Below are 25,931 nucleotides of genomic sequence, written 5' to 3' on the forward strand. Positions count from 1 at the left end.
GCTTGTGAGAGCTGGGCAACATTTAAACAGCACTTCTTCGAAGCTCAGGATCAATGCATCCAAAAGAGTAGGAAATCGGGGAAGGGGGGCAGGAGACCTGCATGGATGAGGAATGCACTCATAGACAAGATCAAAAGGAAGAAGGTCTATAAGACGTCGAAAAAGGGCTTGTATAGGAGTATAGGAGTGTTGTCAGGGCCTGCAGGGATGAGACAAGGAAGGCTATAGCCCACTTGGAGACAAAGCTTGCAAAGGAGATAAAGGATAATAAGAAGTTTTTTTTTAAGTATGTAAACAGTAAAAGGAAGACTAGGGATAATGTGGGTCCCCTGCTGAAAGTGGAGGGTGTCCTGGTAACAGGGGACGCTGAGAAGGCAGAGATACTGAATGCCTTCTTTGCTTCGGTCTTTGCTTCAAAGATTCCCGCCTGGGACTCCTGGACCCTGAAGGGAGGAGAAAGAGTCTGGGAAATGGAGAACTCTGCTATGGTTGACGAGGGCGTGGTTCAGGAGCATCTGAGTGGGATCAGCACAGACAAATCCATGGGCCCTGATGGGATGCATCCAAGTGTGCTGAGGGAGTTACCGGAGGTGATCGCTGAACCACTCTCTATCATCTTTGAAAGGTCTTGGAGAACAGGAGAGGTGTCTGAGGACTGGAAAATAGCCAATGTCATTCTGGTCTTAAAAAAGGGCAAGAAGGAGGATCCGGGAAACTACAGGCCAGTCAGTCTCACCTCTGTCCCTGGAAAGGTGTTGGAACAGCTTGTTTTGGATGCCACCTCCAAGCATTGGAAGAGAAGAAGGTTATGAGTAGTCAGCATGGATTCACCAAGGACAAATTGTGCTTGACCAACCTCATTGCCTTCCATGATCACCAGCGAGTAGATGGCGGGAGAGTAGTAGATGTCATCTACCTTGACTTCAGCAAGGCTTTTGATACTGTCTCCCACGACATCCTGCTAACAAAGCTGAGAAAGTGAGGGATAGATGAGTGAACAGTAAGGTGGGTTGAGAACTGGCTGACTGGCCGAGCTCAGAGGGTGGTGATCGGTGGTGCAGAGTGTGGCTGGAGACCTGCAACTAGCGATGTTTCCCAGAGGTTGGTGCTGGGTCCGGTCTTGTTCAACGTCTTCATCGACAACCTTGATGAGGGAATAGTGTCCACCCTCAGCAAGTATGCCGATGATACAAAGCTGGGAGGAGTTGCCAACACACTAGAAGGCAGTACTGCCATTCAGCAAGACCTGGACAGGCTGGAGAGATGGGAAGGAAGAAACCAAATGAGGTTTAACAAGAGCAAGTGTAGAGTCCTGCACCTGGGAAGGAACAACCGCATGTATCAGTACAGGCTGGGGGATGACCTGCTGGAGAGGAGGTCTGTGGAGAAGGACCTGGGGGTCCTGGTGGACGACAGGTTGACCATGAGCCAGCAGTGTGCCCTGGTGGCCAAGAAGGCCAATGGGATCCTGTACAGCAGTGTGATGGAATCACAACAAGCTTCAGCATGCAAGGATCCAACACCACACACCATCTCTTCTGCACTGAAAGATTGTTGTGAGAGATGGAGCCCAAAGTCATTCACAGACTAAACAAACTCAGTGGATGTTTCATATACATATATGAAAAGTGGTGATTAATTGGAAAGTACTGGAAAGTGTGGGACCTGAGCATGACATACATGGTATGGAATAAGGGGTTGGTATTGTCCTGGTTTCAGCTAGGATAGGGTTCATTGTCCTGCTGGTAGCTGGTATGGTGCTGTGTTTTGGATTTAGCATGAGAATAATGCTGGTAACATGCTGAAGTTTTAGCTGTTGCGAAGCAGTGCTTACACTAAGTCAAGGACTTTTCAGCTTCTCATAGCACCCCACCAGCGAGGAGGCTGGGAGCGCACAAGAAGCTGGGAAGGGATTCAGTCAGGACAGCTGACCAGATTGGCCAAAGGGATGTTCCATACCATGTGGTGTCATGCTGAACAATTTCATGGGGTAGCGGGCTGGAGTAGGAGAGGGACTGCTGCTTGGGGACGGGCTGGGCATTAGTCAGTGGGTGGTCAGCAAGGGCATTGTACATCACCTGCTTTGTACACATTATATTTCTCTTCCTTTTCTGTCTGATTAAACTATCTTTATCTCAAGCCATGAGCTTTTACTTTTTTTTTTCTTTTTTTTTTTTTTTCTCTGATTCTGTCCCCCAGCCCACGGGGGATGAGGGGTGAGCATATGGCTGTGTGGTGCTGAGCTGCCTGCCAGGTGAAACCACAACATACACTTACTGCAATAGTGCTAATATATGATAATAGCACTAGTCAAATGTATTCCTGACCAAAAGATGAAGGTGCAAGTCTTAACAAGAGGGAGTCCCTGTCTTGGTGGAGGAGAAGGAGCACAGCCCGTCAACTGCCTCTTTTAGGTTTCCAATCTCTTCTTTCTCCCCCAGACTAACGTTTTTCTAACTTTTCTCTCACTTTGTCTTACTAATGCTAACACTAACTCCTTCTCCTAGCATTAACCCTTTTTTCTTACTGAGTGTGTCAGTCTCATTTCTCAGGTGACAAGTGATAAGGCAATGGCATCAAGTTGCCCCAAAAGAGGTTTAGATTGTGTGTCAGCAAGAATTTGTTCATGAGAAGGCTGGTTGGGCATTGGAACATGCTGCCCACGGAGGTAGTGGAGTCGCAATTCCTGGAGGCAACTAAGAGATGTGGGGATGTGGCACTTAGGGATATGGTTTAGCAGTGGACTGAGAGTGCTAGGTTAATGGTTGGACACAGTGATCATAGAGGTGTTTTCCACCCCAAATAATTATATGTTTCTGTGAATTTTAAGAAATGAAGACCAAACTAAGAAATAAAGAATGGTGCCTTTTTAGTTTCTGAGCTTCCCACGACCTGATTCCCTAGTAACTAGCTATCTAGTGACAGTGTCAGGAAAACGGTTCCTTTTACTTTACAGGGCTGGGAAATGACTTGAGATAAAATGTAGACAGACAGGTAAAGAGAATATTTTAAGGAGATTTATCAATATCCCATATTAATAGTAACACTATTAATACACATCGTATAATAATATTAACATTATATATATTAATTATCAATATCCCATATTAATAGTAACACCTCAAGGGGTGGGACATCCAAAACCTCCCTGGACAACCTGTTCCAGTGCCTCAACAACCTCTGAGTGAAGAATTTCCTCCTGGCCTCTAATCTAAATCTCCCCTCTTTTAATTTAAAACCATTCCCCCGGGATGACTGTACTGCAAAGATTGCTTCAAATGAGGGAAAAAAATAACACAGCCAGACTTTTGGAAAACTCAGTGGCAGGAAACTGTCAAAGAACCTTCTTAGCTCAACAACACTATTTAGATATTTGTCAGTGTTAGCCCGTGCCTGAGGATTTTCCTGGAAACATAACAAAACATGGAGGCTTCTGGTACTGAGGAGTAATTTGAAGGATTTCCAGAAGATCACAAAGATTCATGCAGAGGACCAGATCTAACTTTCTTATTCCTGGCAGTGGGTTGTCTCCCCTGGAGCCTTCTTCCAAAAGAAATGACAACTCTCCTACCATTGGCTCCTTCCACTTTTGTGCTGGCAACTAACTTGAAGGCCATGCCTGTCAAAAGCGTGTGCCAGGAGAAAAACAACTAAATCACCCATCTCCTGAGGTCCACGGTATCTCTCCTGAGAATGCTGCCTCTCTGACAAAGCCAGAGGGACAGATACTCCCTTACCAGCCTTTCTCTACTGGATCTGCTTGCACAGTGCGCCATCTTCCCTACAGCCATCAGATGCTGGCCAAAGAGTGCTCTTCTGCTGTTAAATCCCCACTGCCCAAGTGCACTGGCAGCAGCAGAGCTGTGTAACTCAGCGAAGGGCCGGGATAGCACACTCCTTCTCTCAGTGGCACCACCTGCTGGAAATGAAAACAAACATCAGTCTTTAAAACAATCAGGTGAGCATTTTCCTGTGCTTCCCCGTATGCAACACTGTGCTAAGCAATAAAGTTGAAAAAGCAAGGGGCAAACAGCTGAATCTGTGGCTAAGACTAAACACTCTATAGGGCTCCATAAAGGAAGAGCGCCATGACAGCCTGTGCCAGATCTTGCCTTGCAATGCTGATGCTGTTCCCCGCAGTGCTGACAGCAGCCGAGGCTCCACATACTCAGAGAAACAAGTTCAACTGCTGCTGCCAAGATTGCCTTGCATTTGCTGGAAAAAGTCCTCACTTGCACTGCCAAACTCCTGATGCAACATTTCTGGGAGAAATGAGTGCAGCTCCTTTTGCCGAGGAACAGAAGCCCAGCTGGCTCTGAAGAGCATAGCTACTGAAGGCACTACCTCGAGCTCCCAGCACTGTCCTCCTTGCCACCGACCACAAAGGAGCAAAAACCGCCTGGAAGCAAAGCATCCTCTGAGGGCTCAGCACTCTCCTTCTGCAGGAAGCTGAGGACAGCAACATGCTCCACAGACGGGGCAGATGGCAGCATTGGGTTTGCCTTAGAAGAGACGTTCCTCTGGCTCGTCTTGAAACTCACCTGACTGAAGCCACCCCGACGGCCTGGAGGGACCTGTAGATGACTTTGCTCAGCCAGAAGCGATATGTGAGTTACAGAGCCTCTGCTCGCAGCGGGACAGCAGCAACCTCTGCCACTGCTCGCAGGCTTCCAAGAACCTCCCGCAAGCCTTACCCTCCAGCAGGCAGAACCCCCCTCCCTCCTCGGAATTACGCCTTCTCTTGAGAGTGGCAGCCCAAACTGGCCTATGCGTCTAGCTTATTCAGTTGCCATGGGAACAAGAACTCCCTCCCCGTGCAACACACTGGGGGCCGACATTTTGTGACAGCCACCATTTCATGATGGCCGACATTTTGTGGTGGGAAGGGAGCCCTATTACCACAGAACCCCTCTGATTGGCTTTGTGCTGTTCGAGCCACGTGCCCTGCGCTCGCTCGCTGATTGGTGGCCCGCTGCCTTTCAACCAGGAAGCGCTAAATGGGAAAATATCTATCTACGATACGTGCAGTGTGTGCGTGTACGGACACGTGTATGTATATCTACAAATAAATGCAAATATGTTTAAATATACACAGTGTTTTTATACATAGACACACTTTTATATATATATGTATACATTTATTTACTTACCTCTAGTCATATGTGCATATTTGCATTTCTGAAGACACAAAAAATAAATACCTGTATATCTGCAAAAGCATTGGTGCAGAGTAAATAAAACATCCCATGCTGTGAGGTAGTGGAACACATAATAAAGTCTGTGAATGAGTAGTTGTGGACTTGCAGTACCTGTCTCTTCAAATGGCTTCAGGAACAGGGCCAACCTGTTGGGAACCAGAGGACCTGTCCTCTGCAGGGAGGCCAGCAGGGGTTCCAATGGGCCAGTCGCAACACCGGGGTGTTGTGGATGTCACCAGCTCAGGCCAGGTTATTTTGGGGCACAGGGTGTGAGCAGGCAAGCTACTGGTAGTGACAGGACCAATGCAGAGACTTCTTCAGGGGCTCAGCTTATATAGCAGCAAAAGAGAAATACTGTTCAAAAAGGTGATAGGGAAGATAAGCCAGGACCCCAGATGGCCCTGGCAATTGAAAAACAAGCCTACCAACCAACCAACCAAAAAACACACAAAAAAAAAACCCACAGTGATTGCTTGTGAAAAGTGTAACGTCTGTGTAGAAACATATCAGCAATGCATAGGCTGGAACCATGGAACATGATAAAGACAGATCCATGACATCCCCATTGTATCCATAAACACCATTGCATCAAGGGCTCTCTGCTTTCCAGGGAAAGGGGAACAAGGAGCTGGTGAACCCCAGCACAGGCAGTGCCCTCATCAGCGGTGCACAGCTGAGTGCCAGGGACAGGGTGCATCACCTGTCCCAGACACAGAAGACAATGAAGGAGGTCCAGATTCTGACTAGGGAGTACAGTCAGAGGAGATGGGGCTGGCAACAGGACTGGAGACAAGCTACAATATCTAGATGCAGGAGAGATCAGTGCAGGAGAAGGGATACCTACAGCATAGATCTGAGCTGCTGCAAGGAGACAGGGCAGAGACAGGGCCAGGGGACTGAAGAGTCAGGTCTGAGCTCAAAAGGGGCTCCCACGGGTGTGATGGAGTTACGGGGATAAAGATACTCAGGTCCCCGATGCCGTTTTGCTGCAGCCTCGATTACCAGCAGAGGGCGGCCTTGCACCGTGCAGAGATTATTTTCACACGAACTTACAGGGGCTGGGGTTGTGAGAGGCCACAAGTCCTCTAGGGATGCAAAGTATAGATGTGTGCTCCAACTTCCTTTAAACTAACAAAAAAAAAAAAAACAAAATAAAAAAAAAAAAACAAAGAAAAAAATAAACAAACAGAAAAACACACAATGATGAAAATGTGAATAATGCAGCTTCCCATTCCTCACAGTTAAACTAACACAAACTTTTAGATGAGAGAGAGCTGCCTGCTGCAAATTTTATTCCATTACAGTATTGCCTCCTCATCTGCAATTTTCTTTTGTTTTCCCCAACAACAGCAAGTGGTTGACCTACCATCAGCTCAAAGACAGAAACCACAGTGTTTCTGTAAAACTGAATGTTTACAAGGATTAGGGGAACAGATGCAACGTAATGTCATTCCTGTTGTATGGAGAAGTTACGAATAGGTAGAAGCCTGCAAATATCCACAGAAATGCTGCATTAGTATGGACTGTTAAGTAACTCTTTTCTCTGGTAACTGTACGAGTGAGGTATAGAAGGAAAGGAAGGAAGGAAGGAAGGGTAAGGTGATCTTTATCAAGGAAAGAAAGCACCATTTGCTGAAGAGCGCAACTAGTCAATATACTTTTAATGACAGGGTGAAAAGAATTCTAAATAAATAAATATATAAGTAGTTATGTGAGAAACTAAGTTGTGTTTTTGCAGTAGAACATGTTATTGAATTACAGTGTGTTTTCGCGGTAGAAAACTATCCTTCTGTATTCAAATGTAGTTGTGCAGTCACAGTAAATAGCAATGGTAAGAAGGTAAGTAGACAGTAGAAGGCCTCACTGTTCCAAAATAAGGTAGAAGACTGAGAAAAACAGGATGAGCAGCGTGAGAACAGTAAAAAACCAAAGATCAGAAGACCTCTAAACAAAAGAAAGGAGAAAAAAAAAAAAAGGAAAAAGGAGAAATTAAACGGTTGATCAAAAAATTGTAGATATATGGTGTAGAGGAGCGTTGAGTAGCTTGTGAACCTGTAGTACTCAGCCAATGAGGAAACAGGGGAGCTGATCAGGTATCAGGTAATAGGGAATAAAAAGTTATGATATGTCTACTAAAATGCACTCCTAATTGCAAGACGCCCGCCATTGCAATTGCGAGTAAAATAGCTTCACAGAAGGTCCTCTCAGAAGAAAATTATAGAGATTTTTCTCACAGTTACCACAGACAGTAAGTAGTGTAATTACATAGCCTTGTTACCTGCCTTTTCTGAAGACTTTCCCATAGTTGACATATGGAATTGCAAGCTTACCTATATGTAAAGATATATTTACTTTATTCAATAATATTTACTCCTTATAAATTCACCAAATAAATTCCTGCTGTGGGATTTTATGGTAATGCAAGCAGACAACTGGCAATGTTGCCACCCAGATTCACCATCAGAATTCACAATCAGAATGTTGCGGGAAGGGATTGTGCCGCCCTAATCAGTGCTGGTGCAGACTCCACTTGAGTATCATGTGTGGGTTTGGGCACCACAATATAAGAAGGACTCAAACCTATTAGAGAGTGTCCAAAGGATGGCTATGCAGATGGTGAAGGGTGTAGAGGGCAAGATGTATGAGGAGCGGTTAAAGTCACTTGGTTTGTTCAGCCTAGAGCAGAGTAGGCTGAGGGGAGATCGCATCGTAGCCTCCGGTATCCACCCAAGGGGGAGCAGTGGGGCAGGCGCTGATCTCTGCTCTCTGGGGACAGCGACAGGACCCGAGGGAAAGGCACGGAGCTGTGACAGGGGAGGTTCAGGCTGGGTGTTAGGAAAAGATTCTTCACTGAGAGGGTGGTCGGGCACTGGAACAGGCTCCCCAAGGCACGGTCATGAGACTGAGTCTGCTGGAGTTCAAGAAGCATTTGGACAGCACTCTCAGACATAGGGTCTGGTTGTTGGGTGGTCCTGTGTGGATTCTTGTGGGTCCTTCAAACTCAGGGTATTCTGTGATTCTATGATTACTCTTTAACAAATTTCCAGTATCTGAGACTTCTTCCAGATGAATTTTTACTGTGATTTATATAGCTAGGATCAAGTTGTTTGACATACCTAAGTGTCACGCTCTCCTTCTGTTGAAAGACTTTGACAAATTATTATTTTTTACTACCATGTAAAAATATGCTTGTATTGTACAGGTAGATTTCTTCCTTCCTTCCTTCCTTCCTTCCTTCCTTCCTTCCTTCCTTCCTTCCTTCCTTCCTTCCGTCCGTCCTTCCTTCCTTCCTTCCTTCCTTCCTTCCTTCCTTCCTTCCTTCCTTCCTTCCTTCCTTCCTTCCTTTCCTTTCCTTTCCTTTCCTTTCCTTTCTTTCTCCCCTTATCTTTTTCTCCCTCTCTCTCTCACTGTCTCTATTCCTTTCTTCCTTTCTTCCTTTCCTTCTATACCTGATTCAGTTAGCAGTGGAAAGACTTACATAACAGTCAACACTGACATACCATTTTTCTGGATGTTTACAGGCTTTCTACCTATTCGTAACTTCTATATTCTCAGGGAATGACATGATGTTGCATCTGTTCCCCTATTACTTGTAAAGTTTCAATTTTACAGAAACACTGCAGTTTATGTCTTTGAGCTGGTTGTAGGGCAATGACTTGCTGTTGTTGGGGAAAACAAAAGAAAATTGCAGATGAGGAGGCAATACTGTAATGGGATAAAATTTGCAGGAGGCATCTCTCTCTCATCTAAAAGATTGTGTTAGTTTAAATATGAGGAATGAGAAGCTGGAATATGCAGTCCCAGACACAGTCCCACCCTGTCCCTGGCACTCAGCTGTGCACCGCTGATGAGGGCACTGCCTGTGCTGGGGTTCACCAGCTCCTTGTTCCCCTTTCCCTGGAAAGCAGAGAGCCCTTGATGCAATGGTGTTTATGGGTACAATGGGGATGTCATGGATCTACGTATGCAGTATTCTTTTAAGCAGTAAAGTGGAAAATGCAAGGGAGAAACAGCTGAAACTGTGGCTAAGACGCAGCAGTGTATATATGGCTCCAAAAGGCAGCGTGCCACGACAGCCTGTGCCAGATCTTTCCTTGCAATGCTGATTGATGCTCTTCTCCGCAGTGCTGACAGCAGCTGAGGCTCCACATACTCAGAGACACAATTTCAGGTACTGCTGCCAAGATTGCCTTGCATTTGCAGGAAGAAGTCCTCACTTGCACTGCCAACCTCCTGCAGCAACACTTCTGGGAGAAGGGAGCAAAGCTCCTTTTCCTGAGGAACAGAAGCGCCGTTGGCATTGAAGAGCAGAGCTGTCGAAGGCACTACCTTGAGCTCCCAGCGCTGTACTCCCTGCCAATGGCCACAAGGGAGAGAGGCCACTTGGAAGCAAGTCATCCTTTGAGAGCTAAACCTTCTTATTCTACAGCACGCAAGGGCTGTGATGTGGTCTACGGACAGGGCAGCTGGCAGCACTTGCTTTGGCTTAGAAGAGGTATTCCTCAGGCTGGTCTTGAAATTCACCTGGCAGAGAAAAGAGTAACATAACAGTCAACACTGACATAGCATTTCTGTGGGTATTTGCAGGCTTTCTACCTATCCGTAACTTGTACATTCTCAGGGAATGACATGACATTGCATCTGTTCACCTAGTCCTTGTAAAGTTTCAGTTTTACCGAAATGCTGCAGTTTATGTCTTTGAGCTGGTCGTAGAGCAACGATTTGCCGTTGTTGTGGAAAAGAAAAAGAAATTGCAGATGAAGAGGTGTGGTGGTTTTCCTTGGGTGGGCGGCCGAGCTCTACCACAAATGCTCTCTCACTCCCCCTCCTCAAAGAAAAAGGGGGAGAATGTATGATACAAAGGGCTCCAGAGTTGAGATAAGGATGGGGAGATCGCACAGTAATTATCATGATGGGCACAACAGACTCAGCAGAGGGAGATAGTAAGATTTATTGCCTATTACTAAAAAGCTAGAGAAGTGAGAAACAAAGGAAAGAAACCAAAACCGCCTTCCCCCCATCCGCCCACTTCCACCTCCTCCCCCCTGAGCGGTGCAGGGGAACAGGGGAACGGGGGTTATGGTCAGTCTATAGCACTTCTCCGCCACTCCTTCTTGGTTACTCTCATCCCCTGTGCTGTGGGGTCCCTCCCACGGGATGCAGTCCTTGCTGAACCGATCCAGCGTGGGCTTCCCACAGGCAGCAGCTCTTCAAGAACTGCTCCAGATATGGTGGTCCAGACGGACCATGGGGTCCATCCCTCAGGAGCAAACTGCTCCAGCACGGGTCCCCCATGGGCAGCAGCTCCTGCCAGGTCACCTGCTCCTGCATGGGCTCCTCTCCACAGGCTACAGGTCTGGCCCAGAATCTGCTCCGGCAGGGGTCCTCCACAGGCCGCAGCCTCCGTTGGTGCATGTCCACGTGCTCCACCATGGTCTCCTCCATGGGCTGCAGGGTGGAACCCTGCTCCACCGTGGTACTCCATGGGCTGCAGGGGGACAGCCTGCTTCACCATAGTCCGCACCACAGGCCGCAGGGAACTTCTGCACCAGCACCTGGAGCACCTCTCCCCCTCCTTCACGGACCTGGGCGCCTGCAAGACTGTTTCTCAGTCCTCTCACTCTCCACTCACTGTCCAAGCTGCTGTGTGGCAGCAGTTTTTTTTTTGTTGTTGTTTGTTTTTTTTGTGTGTGTGTTATTTTTTTATTCCAGTCTTAAATATGCTCTCACAGAGGCGCAAACATTCCTTATTGGCTCGGCTCTGGTCACCAGCGGGGCCCTTACCTAACATGGGGCAGCTTCTAGATTCTCCTCACAGAAGCCACACCTATGGACCCCTGGTACCAAAACCTTGCCACGTAAACTGACTACAGGAGGCAATACCATAATGGAATAAAATTTGCAGCAGGCAGCTATCTCATCTAAAAGACTGAGTTAGTTCAACTATGAGGAATGGGAAGATGGATTATTCACATTTTCATCGTTGTGTGTTTTTCTTTTTTCTTATTTTGTTTGTTTAGGTTTTTTTTGTTTGTTAGTTTAAAGGAAGTTGGAACAACTTCCTTTAACACTATATGGCCATATGGATTTAACACTATATGGTCCAAAAGTCCACTCTTACTCACAAAATTTATTATCTGCTCGACTAGCTCTTAGCACGAGATATTTTATGTCCCCTGCATCGATGCTTTTGCAGATATAGAGGCATTTATTTTCTGTGTCTTCAGAAATACAAATATGCATATAGGATTACAGGTAAGTAAATAAATGTATACAGGTATGTAAAATAGTGTGTCTGTGTAGAAAACCACTGTGTATATTTACACATAACTGCATTTATTTGTAGATGTACTTACATGTGTCTAGATTTGCACATACTGCACATATCGTAGATAGATATTTTCACATTTAGCGCTTCCCAGCCCAAATCAGCAAGCCACCAATCAGCAAGCATGCGAAGGGCACGTGGCTCGAACAGCAGGCAGCCAATCAGGGGAGCACTGTGAGATGAGCGCTCCCTCCCCACCACAAAATGTCGGCCATCATGAAATGGTGGCTGTCACAAAATGTTGGCCCCCAGTGTGTTGCACGGGGAGGGACTTTGTGTTTCCATGGACCACTGCATAAGCTAGACACATAGTTCAGTTTGGGCTGCCAGTCACAAGACAAGGCGTAATCGGGAGGAGGCAGGGGGGGTTCTGCCTGCTGGAGGATAAGGCTGGCGGGAGGTTCTTGGAAGCCTGGAGTGGTGCCAGAGTTCACTGGTGGCCTTCTGCAAGAGGTGTCTCAGTAACACACCTGAGCTTCTGGCCGAGCCAAGTTGTCTACAGGTCCCTCCAGGCCATTGGGGTGTTTTTTGACACGTGAGTTTCAAGACGAGCCTGAGGAACGGCTCTTCTAAGGAAAGCCAGCGCTGCCAACTGCCCCGTCTGTGGAGCATGTTGCTGTCCTCGGCTTGCTGCAGAGAGTGCTGAGCCCTCAGAGGATGCTTTGCTTCCAAGCGGTGTTGCTCCTTTGTGGCCGGTGGCCAGGAGGACAGTGCTGGGAGCTCGAGGTAGTGCCTTTGACAGCTCTGCTCTTCAGAGCCAGCTGGGCTTCTGTTCCTTGGTAAAAGGAGCTGCACTCATTTCTCCCAGAAATGTTGCATCAGGAGTTTGGCAGTGCAAGTGAGGACTTTCTCCAGCAATTGCAAGGCAGTCTTGGCAGCAGCAGTTGAAATTGTTTCTGTGAGTATGTGCAGCCTCAGCTGCTGTCAGCACTGCGGAGAAGAGCATCAGCGTTGCAAGGCAACATCTGACACAGGCTGTCATGGCATGCTTCCTTTATGGAGCCATATAGAGTGCTGAGTCTTAGCCACAGATTCAGCTGTTTGCCCCTTGCTTTTTCTACTTTATTGCTTAAAACATTAGTGCACATGTGCAGTATTGTTTCTGTGTCTTACGAATGCAAATATGCATAAACGATAACAGGAAAGAAAATAAATGTATACATGTATATAAAATAGTGTGTCTATGTAGAAAACCACTGTGTATATTTCCATGTAACTGCATTCATTTGTAGATATACGTACACGTGTCCGGACTTACACACACTGCACATGTCGTAGATAGGTATTTTCACATTTAGCGCTTCCCGGCCAGAAGGCAGCGGGCCACCAATCAGCGGGCGAGCGCAGGGCACGTGGCTCGAACAGCAAGCAGCCAATCAGAGAGACACTGTGAGAAGAGCTCTCCCTCTCCGCCAGAAAATGTCGGCCCCCAGTGTGTTGCACGTGGAGGGATTTCTTGTTCCCATGGCAACTCTATAAGCCAGACACGTAGGCTGGTTTGGGCTGCCAGTCACAAGAGAAGGCGTAATTGGGGGAGGCAGGGTGGTTCTACCTGCTGGAGGGTAACACTGGAAGACCACCCACCTGGTCACACATGCAGTATTGTTTCTGTCTTTCTAGAAATGCAAATATGCATATACAATTACTGGTAAGCAAATAAATGTATACATGTATGTAAAATATTGTGTCTGTGTAGAAAACCACTGTGTATATTTACACATATCTGCATTTATTTGTAGATATACATACACGTGTCTGGACTTGCACACACTGCACATATCGTAGATAGATATTTTCACATTTAGCGCTTCCCAGCCCAAATCAGCGGGCCACCAATCAGCAAGCACGCGAAGGGCACGTGGCTCGAACAGCACGCAGCCAATCAGGGGAGCACTGTGAGATGAGCGCTCCCTCCCCACCCCAAAATGTCGGCCATCATGAAATGGTGGCTGTCAGAAGATGTCGGCACCCAGTGTGTTGTACGTGGAGGGATTTCTTGTTCCCACTGCATAAGCTAGACACATAGGCCAGTTTGGGCTGCCAGTCACAAGAGAAGGCGTAACTGGGGGAGGCAGGGTGGTTCTACCTGCTGGAGGGTAAGACTGGCGGACCACCCACCTGGTCACACTTGCAGAATTGTTTCTGTATCTTAAGAAATGCAAATATGCATATACGATTACAGGTAAGCAAATAAATGTATACATGTATATAAAATAGGGTGTCTGTGTAGAAAACCACTGTGTATATTTCCACAGAACTGCATTTATTTGTAGATGTACTTACACATGTCTGGACTTGCACATACTGCACATATCGTAGACAGATATTTTCACATTTAGCGCTTCCCAGCCCAAATCAGCGGGCCACCAATCTGTGAGCGAGCGCAGGGCACGTGGCTCGAACAGCAGGCAGCCAATCAGAGGAGCACTGTGAGATGAGCGCTCCCTCCCCACCACAAAATGTCGGCCATCATGAAATGGTGGCTGTCACAAGATGTCGGCCCCCATTGTGTTGTACGTGGACGGATTTCTTGTTCCCACTGCATAAGCTAGACACATAGGCCAGTTTGGGCTGCCAGTCACAAGAGAAGGCGAAACTGGGGGAGGCAGGGTGGTTCTACCTGCCGGAGGGTAAGACTGGTGGACCACCCACCTGGTCACACGTGCAGTATTGTTTCTGTCTTTTTAGAAATGCAAATATGCATATACGATTACAGGTAAGAAAATAAATGTATACATGTATATAAAACAGTGTGTCTGTGTAGAATACCACTGTGTATATTTATACAGAACTGCATTTATTTGTAGATACGCATACACATGTACGGACTTGCACATACTGCACATATTGTAGATAGATATTTTCACATTTAGCGCTTCCCAGCCCAAATCAGCAAGCCACCAATCAGAGAATGCGTGAAGGGCATGTTGCTCGAACAGTACACAGCCAATCAGAGGAGCACTGTGAGATGAGCGCTCCCTCCGCACCACAAAATGTCGGCCATCATGAAATGGTGGCTGTCACAAAATGTCAGCCCCCAGTGTGTTGCACGGGGAAGGATTTCTTGTTCCCACTGCATAAGCTAGACACATAGGCGGTTTGGGCTGCCAGTCAAAAGAGAAGGCGTAACTGGGAGGAGGCACGGGGGTTCTGCCTGCTGGAGCGTAAGACTGGTGGGAGGTTCTTGGAAGCCTGGGAGCAGTGGCAGAGGCTGTTGTTGGCCTGCTGCACGAGGTGTCTCAGTAACCCACCCACTCTTCTTGCCAAGCCAAGTTGTCTACAGGTCCCTCCAGGCCGTCGGGGTATTTTTTGTAAGGTGAGTTTCACGATGAGCCTGAGGAACGGCTCTTCTAAGGCAAAGCCAGTGCTGCCATCTGCCCTGTCTGTGGAGCATGTTGCTGTCCTCGGCTTGCTGCAGATGAGAGTGCTGAGCTCTGAGAGGATGCTTTGCTTCCAAGCGGTGTTGCTCCTTTGTGGCCGGTGGCCAGGAGCATAGTGCTGGGAGCTCGAGGTAGTGCCTTCAGTAGCTCTGCTCTTCAGAGCCAGCTGGGCTTCTGTTCCTCAGCAAAAGGAGCTGCACTCATTTCTCCCAGAAATGTTGCATTAGAAGTTTAGCAGTGCAAGTGAGGACTTTTTCCTGCAAATGCAAGGCAATCTTGGCAGCAGCAGTTGAACTTGTTTCTCTGAGTATGTGGAGCCTCGGCTGCTGTCAGCACTGCGGGGAACAGCATCAGCGTTGCAAGGCAAGATCTGGCACAGGCTGTCATGGCGCACTTCCTTTATGGAGCCCTATAGAGTGTTTAGTCTTAGCCACAGATTCAGCTGTTTGCCCCTTGCTTTTTCAACTTTATTGCTTAGCACAGTATTGCATACGGGGAAGCACAGGAAAATGCTCACCTGATTGTTTTAAAGACTGATGTTTGTTTTTATTTCCAGCAGGTGGTGCCACTGAGAGAAGGAGTGTGCTATCCTGGCCCTTCGCTGAGTTACACAGCTCTGCTGCTGCCAGTGCACTTGGGCAGTGGGGATTTAACAGCAGAAGAGCACTCTTTGGCCAGCATCTGATGGCTGTAGGGAAGATGGCGCACTGTGCAAGCAGATCCAGTAGAGAAAGGCTGGTAAGGGAGTATCTGTCCCTCTGGCTTTGTCAGAGAGGCAGCATTCTCAGGAGAGATACCGTGGACCTCAGGAGATGTGTGATTTAGTTGTTTTCCTCCCGGCACATGCTTTTGACAGGCATGGCTTTCAGGTTAGTTGCCAGCACAAAAGTGGAAGGAGCCAATGGTAGGAGAGTTGTCAGTTCTTTTGGAAGAAGGCTCCAGGGGAGACAACCCACTGCCAGGAATAAGGAAGTTTCATCTGGTCCTTTGAATGAATCTTTGAGATCTTCTGGAAATTCTTCAAATTACTCCTCAGTACCAGAAGCCTCCATGTTTTTCTGTGTTTCCAGGAAAATCCTCAGGCACGGGCTAACACTGACACATCTCTAAATACTGTCGTTGGGCTAAGAAGGTTCTTTGACAGTTTCCTGCCACTGAGTTTTCCAAAAGTCTGGCTGTGTTATTTCTTTCCCCCCTCATTTGAAGCAATCTTTGCAGTACAGTCATCCCGGGGCAATGAATGGTTTTAAATTAAAAGAGGGGAGATTTAGATTAGAGGCCAGGAGGAAATTCTTCACTCAGAGGTTTGGCCTGAATGACCCCAAAGCACTGAGGATCTCTATTTTTACTGCTGTACTTCAGTGCACAAATGGGGCCTCTCTTAGGTAAATACTAGCAACACTTCCCTCTGGGTGAGGTACTTGATAAGGCAGGGGAACGGTTTTTAATCATGCAGATTTCCATGAATTCTGGCCTCCTAAATTTCAGCAGTGGAGCCAGCTGTGGACTGACATGCTCCTGGCAGAGCCATTCTCCTTGTTAGATCTTACCTCTTGAGCTCAAAATTGTTTTTGTTACTTTGGTTCTTTAGCTTTCAAAAGCTGCAGCTTATGGGTGTATCCTTTGATTACTCAGTTTTGACAAACATATACGAGTTTCATTTTTTCATGCTGCTTTTTGACATATGAAAGCAAACTTTATTACGCTAAATAACAGAGGACCGGGGCACAAAGTGGCTATTTTGGAAATCATCTTGTAATTATAGATTAACTTGAAGGAGAAAAGAAGGCGGTCTCTTTTAGGTGTAGTTAATATAGCTAAGCATATTTTTACATGGTAGTAAAAAATAATAATTTGTCAAAGTCTTTCAACAGAAAGAGAGCGTGGCACTTAGGTATGTCAAACAACTTGATCCTAGCTATATAAATCACAGTAAAAATTCATCTGGAAGAAGTCTCAGATACTGGAAATTTGTTAAAGAGTAATCATAGAATCACAGAATACCCTGAGTTTGAAGGACCCACAAGAATCCACACAGGACCACCCAACAACCAGACCCTATGTCTGAGAGTGCTGTCCAAATGCTTCTTGAACTCCAGCAGACTCAGTCTCATGACCGTGCCTTGGGGAGCCTGTTCCAGTGCTCGACCACCCTCTCAGTGAAGAATCTTTTCCTAACACCCAGCCTGAACCTCCCCTGTCACAGCTCCGTGCCTTTCCCTCGGGTCCTGTCGCTGTCCCCAGAGAGCAGAGATCAGCGCCTGCCCCACTGCTCCCCCTTGGGTGGATACCGGAGGCTACGATGCGATCTCCCCTCAGCCTACTCTGCTCTAGGCTGAACAAACCAAGTGACTTTAACCGCTCCTCATACATCTTGCCCTCTACACCCTTCACCATCTGCATAGCCATCCTTTGGACACTCTCTAATAGGTTTGAGTCCTTCTTATATTGTGGTGCCCAAACCCACACATGATACTCAAGTGGAGTCTGCACCAGCACTGATTAGGGCGGCACAATCCCTTCCCGCAACATTCTGATTGTGAATTCTGATGGTGAATCTGGGTGGCAACATTGCCAGTTGTCTGCTTGCATTACCATAAAATCCCACAGCAGGAATTTATTTGGTGAATTTATAAGGAGTAAATATTATTGAATAAAGTAAATATATCTTTACATATAGGTAAGCTTGCAATTCCGTATGTCAACTATGGGAAAGTCTTCAGAAAAGGCAGGTAACAAGGCTATGTAATTACACTACTTACTTTCTGTGGTAACTTTTTATGTATTTATTTATTTAGAATTCTTTTCACCCTGTCATTAAAAGAATATTGACTAGTTGTGCTCTTCAGCCATTGGTGCTTTCTTTCCTTGATAAAGATCACCTTATAACCACAAGTTCTGGTTGTAAACAAGGATTCCGTTGTCTCAGCTCTGGGCACTCATTTAACCACTTAGCACAGTGGGTTCTGGCTTAGGACTGTGGTCAGTAGTGTAGAAGGCAGTGATAAAATAAATAGTGTTACTATTAATATGGGATATTGATAAACCTCCTTAAAATATTCTCTTTACCTGTCTGTCTACATTTTATCTCAAGTCATTTCCCAGCCCTGTAAAGTAAAAGGAACCGTTTTCCTGACACTGTCACTAGATAGCTAGTTACTAGGGAATCAGATCGTGGGAAGCTCAGAAACTAAAAAGGCACCATTCTTTATTTCTTAGTTTGGTCTTCATTTCTTAAAATTCACAGAAACATATAATTATTTGGGGTGGAAAAGACCTTTATGATCACTGTGTCCAACCATTAGCCTAGCACTCTCAGTCCACTGCTAAACCATATCCCTAAGTGCCACATCCCCACATGTCTTAGCTACCTCCAGGGATGGCGACTCCACTACCTCCGTGGGCAGCATGTTCCAATGACCAACCAACCTCTTCATGAATAAATTCTTGCCGATAGACAATCTAAACCTCTGTTGGGGCAACTTGATGCCATTGCCTTATCACTTGTCACCTGAGAAATGAGACTGACACACTCAGTAAGAAAAAAGGGTTAATGCTAGGAGAAGGAGTTAGTGTTAGCATTAGTAAGACAAACTGAGAGAAAAGATAGAAAAAAAGTTAGTTTGGGGGAGAAAGAAGAGATTGGAGACCTAAAAGAGGCAGTTGACGGGCTGTGCTCCTTCTCCTCTACCAAGACAGGGACTCCCTCTTGTTAAGCCTTGCGCCTCCATCTTTTGGTCGGGAATAGATTTGACTAGTGCTATGATCATATAAAAAGCTTGTGGGTTGAGACAAAGACAGTTTAAGCAGACAAAAAAGGAAGAGACATAATAATATGTACAAAGCAGGTGATGTACAATGCCCTTGCTCACCACCCACTGACTAATGCCCAGCCCATCCCCAAGCAGCTGTCCTTCTCCTACTACAGCCCGCTACGCCATGAAATTGTTCAGCATGACACCACATGGTATGGAACATCCCTTTGGCCAACCTGGGTCAGCTGTCCCAGCTGAGTCCCTTCCCAGCTTCTTGTGCACTCCCAGCCTCCTCGCTGGTGGGGTGCTATGGGAAGCTGAAAAGTCCTTGACTTAGTGTAAGCACTGCTTCGCAACAGCTAAAACTTCAGCATGTTACCGGCATTATTCTCATGCTAAATCCAAAACACAGCACCATACCAGCTACCAGGAGGACAATGAACCCTATCCTAGCTGAAACCAGGACAATACCAACCCCTTATTCCATACCATGTATGTCATGCTCAGGTCCCACACTTTCCAGTATTTTCCAATTAATCACCACTTTTCATATACGTATATGAAACGTCCACTGAGTTTGTTTAGTCTGTGAATGACTTTGGGCTCCATCTCTCACAACAATCTTTCAGTGCAGAAGAGATGGTGTGTGGTGTTGGATCGTCGCATGCTGAATCTTGTTCTGATTCCATCACACCGCTGTGCTTGTCCAGTTTTATCAAAATTCATTCATCGTTATCTGTGTGACTGTTAGCGTAATACCATGAATGTGACAGATAGCAATTATAGTAGTGATGACCTATGGTATTATATAGTAATTAACATCATGCAATTCAAATCATGGGCTATTCTCACCCAACATTAAATCCCTTTGAGGAACACATCAGACTTCCCCATCCTTCCACACTACCCAACAAGTGCACCCAGGTCCTTGAGCAAAAGCAGTCCCATGGATGGGCTTGCCTTTGCCTGAGCCAGGAACAGCCCAGACTGTCTGACCCTGAATGCTTTTTATGTGCACTACGGGGACTTTATTCCCTTCTACAGTAAGTAACAGGTTTGATTGGGCAGGTCTGTCTTGGTTGGCAGAACCCCTTGTGTTGACTAACCAGGTGGCCTTTGCCACATGTGTATCCCAATTTTTGAATGTCCCAGCTCCCTCTATGTTCAGTGCGCTCTTTAACAGGCCATTATATGCTCGATTTTCCCAGAGGCTGGTGCATGATAGGGGATGTGATATGCCCACTCAATTCTGCGCTCTTTGGCCCAGGTGTCTATGAGGTTGTTTCAGAAATAAGTCCATTGTCTGACTCAATTCTTCACGGGGTGCCATGTTGCCACAGGACTTGTTTTTCATGTGTTCGGGGCAGTGGCATGGGGCACAGGGTGTGTTTCCAGCCATCTGGTGGTTGCTCCCACCATTGTAAGTACATGGCGCTTGCTGTTGCAGGTTTGAGGGAGCGTGACATAATCAGTCTGCCAGACCTCCCCATAGTTATATTTCAGCCATTGTCCTCCATACCTGAGAGGCTTTAACCGTTCGGCTTGCTTGATTGCAGCATGTGTTTCACAATCCTGAATAACCTGTCCAGTACTGTCCATGGTCTGGACCACTGCTCAACCAAAAGCCCACCTATATGTTTCATCTCTTCCTTGATGGCGTGAGGTGTCATGGACCCACTGATCTATAAATAATTCACCCTTCTCTTACCAGTTCAGATCCACCTCAGCCACTTCAGTCTTAACAGCCGGATCCACCTGCTGGTTGTTTTGGTGTTCTTCAGTGGCCCGATACTTGAGTAAGTGAGCATGTGTGGCGTACTTTTACGACCAGGTTCTATACCAGGGCTGCAATGTCTTGCTAAAATACAGGAAGTTTCTTTCTTCCTTCCTTCCTTTCTTCTTTCTAGACTGTGTTAGTTTAACTGTGAGGAATGGGAAGCTGAATTATTCAGATTTACATCTTTTTTTTTCTTTTGTTTAGTTTCTTTTGTTTTTGTTTGTTAGTTTAAAGGAAGTTGGAGCACACAGCTATAATTTGCGTGCCTAGAGAACCTATGGCCTCTCACCAGCCCAGCGAGTCGGTGTTAAAATGCTCTCTGCACAGTGCAAGGCCGCCCTCTGTTGGTAAACGAGGCGGCAGCAAAACGGAACACTTTCTTTTTTCCTTTTCTTTCTTTCTTTCCTTTCTTTCTTTTTTTTCTTTTTCTTTCTTTCTTTCTTTCTTTCTTTCTTTCTTTCTTTCTTTCTTTCTTTCTTTCTTTCTTTCTTTCTTTCTTTCTTTCTTTCTCTTTCTTTCTTTCTCTCTTTCTTTCTTTCTTTCTTTCTTTCTCTCTTTCTTTCTTTCTCTCTTTCTCTCTTTCTTTCTCTCTTTCTTTCTCTCTTTCTTTCTTTCTTTCTTTCTTTCTTTCTCTCTTTCTCTCTTTCTTTCTTTCTTTCTTTTTCTTTCTTTCTTTTCTTTCTTTCCTGCCTTCCTTCCTTCCTGCCTGCCTGCCTCCCTCCCTCCCTCCCACCCTGTCTTTCTCCCTTCCCTTCCCTTCCCTTCCCTTCCCTTCCCTTCCCTTCCCTTCCCTTCCCTTCCCTTCCCTTCCCTTCCCTTCCCTTCCCTTCCCTTCCCTTCCCTTCCCTTCCCTTCCCTTCCCTTCCCTTCCCTTCCCTTCCCTTCCCTTCCCTTCCCTTCCCTTCCCTTCCCTTCCCTTCCCTTCCCTTCCCTTCCCTTCCCTTCCCTTCCCTTCCCTTCCCTTCCCTTCCCTTCCCTTCCCTTCCCTTCCCTTCCCTTCCCTTCCCTTCCCTTCCCTTCCCTTCCCTTCCCTTCCCTTCCCTTCCCTTCCCTTCCCTTCCCTTTTCTTCTTTCCATCTTCAATTGTTTCCTTGTTTCCTTCTTTCATTTTTTCCTTCTTCCTACGTTTCTAGAAAGACCTTACACTTCTCACACAAATCCATTATGGTTTCTTGCTATTGTTGTTTTTTGCTATGTTCGTTTTCCAATTGCCAGGCCCTTCTGGGGTCCTGGCTGAACTTCCTTAATTATCATCTCTTTTGACAGTTTTTCGTCTTTGCTGCTGTGTAACCTGAGTCCCTGAAGCAGCCACTGGACTCACGGGTCCTTTCAATGACACGCGGCTGCTCACTCACACTCTGTGCCCCAAAATAACCTGGCCTGAGCTGGGGATATCCACAACACCCCAGTGCTGCGACTGGCCCGTTGGAGCCCCTGCTAGCCTCCATGGAGGCAGACAGATGCTCTGGTTCCCCAAAGGTTGGCCCTGCTCCTGGAGCAATTTGAGGGGACAGAGTCCAAAAGTCCACTCTTTTTCACAAAATTTATTATGTGCTCCACTAGGTCTTAGCATGAAATGTTTTATCTACTCTGCACCGATACGTTTGCAGATATACAGGTATTTAGTTACTTTGTCTTACGAATGCAAATATGCATATACAATTACATGTAAGAAAATACATGCATGCATGTATATAAAATAGCGTGTCTGCGTAGAAAACCACTGTGTATATTTACACATAATTGCATTTATTTGTAGATATACATACACGTGTCCGGACTTGCACACACTGCACGTATCGTAGATAGATATTTTCACATTTAGCGCTTCCCGGCCGAAAGGCAGCGAGCCACGAATCAGCGGGCGAGCACATGACATGTTGCTCGAACAGCACGCAGCCAATCAGAGAGGCACTGTGAGATGAGTGCTCCCTCATCGCCACAAAATGTCAGCCCCCAGTGTGTTGCACGGGGAGGGAGTTCTTGTTCCCGTGGCCACTGCATAAGCCAGACACATAGGCCGGTTTGGGCTACCAGTCACAAGAGAAGGCATAATTGGGAGGAGGCAGGGGGGTTCTGCCTGCTGGAGGGTAAGACTGGTGGGAGGTTCTTGGAAGCCTGGGAGGGGTGACAGAGGGTGCTGGTGGCCTGCTGCAAGAGGTGTCTCAGTAACCCACCTGAGCTTCTGGCCGAGCCAAGTCGTCTGCAGGTCCCTCCAGGTGGTTGGCGTGGTTTTTGTCATGTGAGTTTCAAGACGATCCTGAGGAACGTCTCTTCTAAGGAAAGCCAGCGCTGCCATCTGCCCTGTCTGTGGAGCATGTTGCTGTCCTCGGCTTGCTGCAGAATGAGAGTGCTGAGCCCTCAGGGGATGCTTGGCTTCCAAGTGGTGTTGCTCCTTTGTGGCCGGTGGCAAGGAGGACAGTGCTGAGAGCTCGAGGTAGTGCCTTCAGTAGCTCTGCTCTTCAGAGCCAGCTGGGCTTCTGTTCCTTGGCAAAAATCAGCTGCACTCATTTCTCCCAGAAATGTTGCATCAGGAGTTTGGCAGTGCAAGTGAGGACTTTTTCCAGCAAATGCAAGGCAATCTTGGCAGCAGCAGTTGAACTTGTTTCTCTGAGTATGTGGAGCCTCGGCTGCTGTCAGCACTGCGGGGAACAGCATCAGCGTTGCAAGGCAAGATCTGGCACAGGCTGTCATGGCGCACTTCCTTTATGGAGCCCTATAGAGTGTTTAGTCTTAGCCACAGATTCAGCTGTTTGCCCCTTGCTTTTTCAACTTTATTGCTTAGCACAGTATTGCATACGGGGAAGCACAGGAAAATGCTCACCTGATTGTTTTAAAGACTGATGTTTGTTTTCATTTCCAGCAGGTGGTGCCACTGAGAGAAGGAGTGTGCTATCCTGGCCCTTCGCTGAGTTACACAGCTCTGCTGCTGCCAGTGCACTTGGGCAGTGGGGATTTAACAGCAGAAGAGCACTCTTTGGCCAGCATCTGATGGCTGTAGGGAAGATGGCGCACTGTGCAAGCAGATCCAGTAGAGAAAGGCTGGTAAGGGAGTATCTGTCCCTCTGGCTTTGTCAGAGAGGCAGCATTCTCAGGAGAGATACCGTGGACCTCAGGAGATGTGTGATTTAGTTGTTTTCCTCCCGGCACATGCTTTTGACAGGCATGGCTTTCAGGTTAGTTGCCAGCACAAAAGTGGAAGGAGCCAATGGTAGGAGAGTTGTCAGTTCTTTTGGAAGAAGGCTCCAGGGGAGACAACCCACTGCCAGGAATAAGGAAGTTTCATCTGGTCCTTTGAATGAATCTTTGAGATCTTCTGGAAATTCTTCAAATTACTCCTCAGTACCAGAAGCCTCTATGTTTTTCTGTGTTTCCAGGAAAATCCTCAGGCACGGGCTAACACTGACACATCTCTAAATACTGTCGTTGGGCTAAGAAGGTTCTTTGACAGTTTCCTGCCACTGAGTTTTCCAAAAGTCTGGCTGTGTTATTTCTTTCCCCCCTCATTTGAAGCAATCTTTGCAGTACAGTCATCCCGGGGCAATGAATGGTTTTAAATTAAAAGAGGGGAGATTTAGATTAGAGGCCAGGAGGAAATTCTTCACTCAGAGGTTTGGCCTGAATGACCCCAAAGCACTGAGGATCTCTATTTTTACTGCTGTACTTCAGTGCACAAATGGGGCCTCTCTTAGGTAAATACTAGCAACACTTCCCTCTGGGTGAGGTACTTGATAAGGCAGGGGAACGGTTTTTAATCATGCAGATTTCCATGAATTCTGGCCTCCTAAATTTCAGCAGTGGAGCCAGCTGTGGACTGACATGCTCCTGGCAGAGCCATTCTCCTTGTTAGATCTTACCTCTTGAGCTCAAAATTGTTTTTGTTACTTTGGTTCTTTAGCTTTCAAAAGCTGCAGCTTATGGGTGTATCCTTTGATTACTCAGTTTTGACAAACATATACGAGTTTCATTTTTTCATGCTGCTTTTTGACATATGAAAGCAAACTTTATTACGCTAAATAACAGAGGACCGGGGCACAAAGTGGCTATTTTGGAAATCATCTTGTAATTATAGATTAACTTGAAGGAGAAAAGAAGGCGGTCTCTTTTAGGTGTAGTTAATATAGCTAAGCATATTTTTACATGGTAGTAAAAAATAATAATTTGTCAAAGTCTTTCAACAGAAAGAGAGCGTGGCACTTAGGTATGTCAAACAACTTGATCCTAGCTATATAAATCACAGTAAAAATTCATCTGGAAGAAGTCTCAGATACTGGAAATTTGTTAAAGAGTAATCATAGAATCACAGAATACCCTGAGTTTGAAGGACCCACAAGAATCCACACAGGACCACCCAACAACCAGACCCTATGTCTGAGAGTGCTGTCCAAATGCTTCTTGAACTCCAGCAGACTCAGTCTCATGACCGTGCCTTGGGGAGCCTGTTCCAGTGCTCGACCACCCTCTCAGTGAAGAATCTTTTCCTAACACCCAGCCTGAACCTCCCCTGTCACAGCTCCGTGCCTTTCCCTCGGGTCCTGTCGCTGTCCCCAGAGAGCAGAGATCAGCGCCTGCCCCACTGCTCCCCCTTGGGTGGATACCGGAGGCTACGATGCGATCTCCCCTCAGCCTACTCTGCTCTAGGCTGAACAAACCAAGTGACTTTAACCGCTCCTCATACATCTTGCCCTCTACACCCTTCACCATCTGCATAGCCATCCTTTGGACACTCTCTAATAGGTTTGAGTCCTTCTTATATTGTGGTGCCCAAACCCACACATGATACTCAAGTGGAGTCTGCACCAGCACTGATTAGGGCGGCACAATCCCTTCCTGCAACATTCTGATTGTGAATTCTGATGGTGAATCTGGGTGGCAACATTGCCAGTTGTCTGCTTGCATTACCATAAAATCCCACAGCAGGAATTTATTTGGTGAATTTATAAGGAGTAAATATTATTGAATAAAGTAAATATATCTTTACATATAGGTAAGCTTGCAATTCCGTATGTCAACTATGGGAAAGTCTTCAGAAAAGGCAGGTAACAAGGCTATGTAATTACACTACTTACTTTCTGTGGTAACTTTTTATGTATTTATTTATTTAGAATTCTTTTCACCCTGTCATTAAAAGAATATTGACTAGTTGTGCTCTTCAGCCATTGGTGCTTTCTTTCCTTGATAAAGATCACCTTATAACCACAAGTTCTGGTTGTAAACAAGGATTCCGTTGTCTCAGCTCTGGGCACTCATTTAACCACTTAGCACAGTGGGTTCTGGCTTAGGACTGTGGTCAGTAGTGTAGAAGGCAGTGATAAAATAAATAGTGTTACTATTAATATGGGATATTGATAAACCTCCTTAAAATATTCTCTTTACCTGTCTGTCTACATTTTATCTCAAGTCATTTCCCAGCCCTGTAAAGTAAAAGGAACCGTTTTCCTGACACTGTCACTAGATAGCTAGTTACTAGGGAATCAGATCGTGGGAAGCTCA

The 25,931-nt window shown here is 46.3% G+C and overlaps 3 long non-coding RNA genes across 3 annotated transcripts; 2 read left to right on the top strand and 1 right to left on the bottom strand.

The window, feature by feature from the left end:
- Positions 1–736: 736 nt before the first annotated feature.
- Positions 737–8,712, bottom strand: LOC310889588. Its single transcript, XR_014576632.1, has 3 exons — positions 4,542–8,712; positions 857–3,919; positions 737–781 (listed from the first exon to the last, which is right to left on the bottom strand). It is a non-coding gene; the product is annotated as an uncharacterized lncRNA (long non-coding RNA).
- Positions 8,713–13,053: 4,341 nt separating this feature from the next.
- LOC310889495 lies at positions 13,054–17,751 on the top strand. Its single transcript, XR_014576586.1, has 2 exons — positions 13,054–14,842; positions 15,463–17,751. It is a non-coding gene; the product is annotated as an uncharacterized lncRNA (long non-coding RNA).
- Positions 17,752–21,516: 3,765 nt separating this feature from the next.
- On the top strand, positions 21,517–25,578 carry LOC310889496. The gene is made up of 2 exons (XR_014576587.1): positions 21,517–22,528; positions 23,302–25,578. It is a non-coding gene; the product is annotated as an uncharacterized lncRNA (long non-coding RNA).
- Positions 25,579–25,931: the final 353 nt, after the last annotated feature.

This window comes from Anser anser (assembly GCF_964211835.1).
Source record: "Anser anser genome assembly, chromosome: Z".
Taxonomy (NCBI): domain Eukaryota; kingdom Metazoa; phylum Chordata; class Aves; order Anseriformes; family Anatidae; genus Anser; species Anser anser.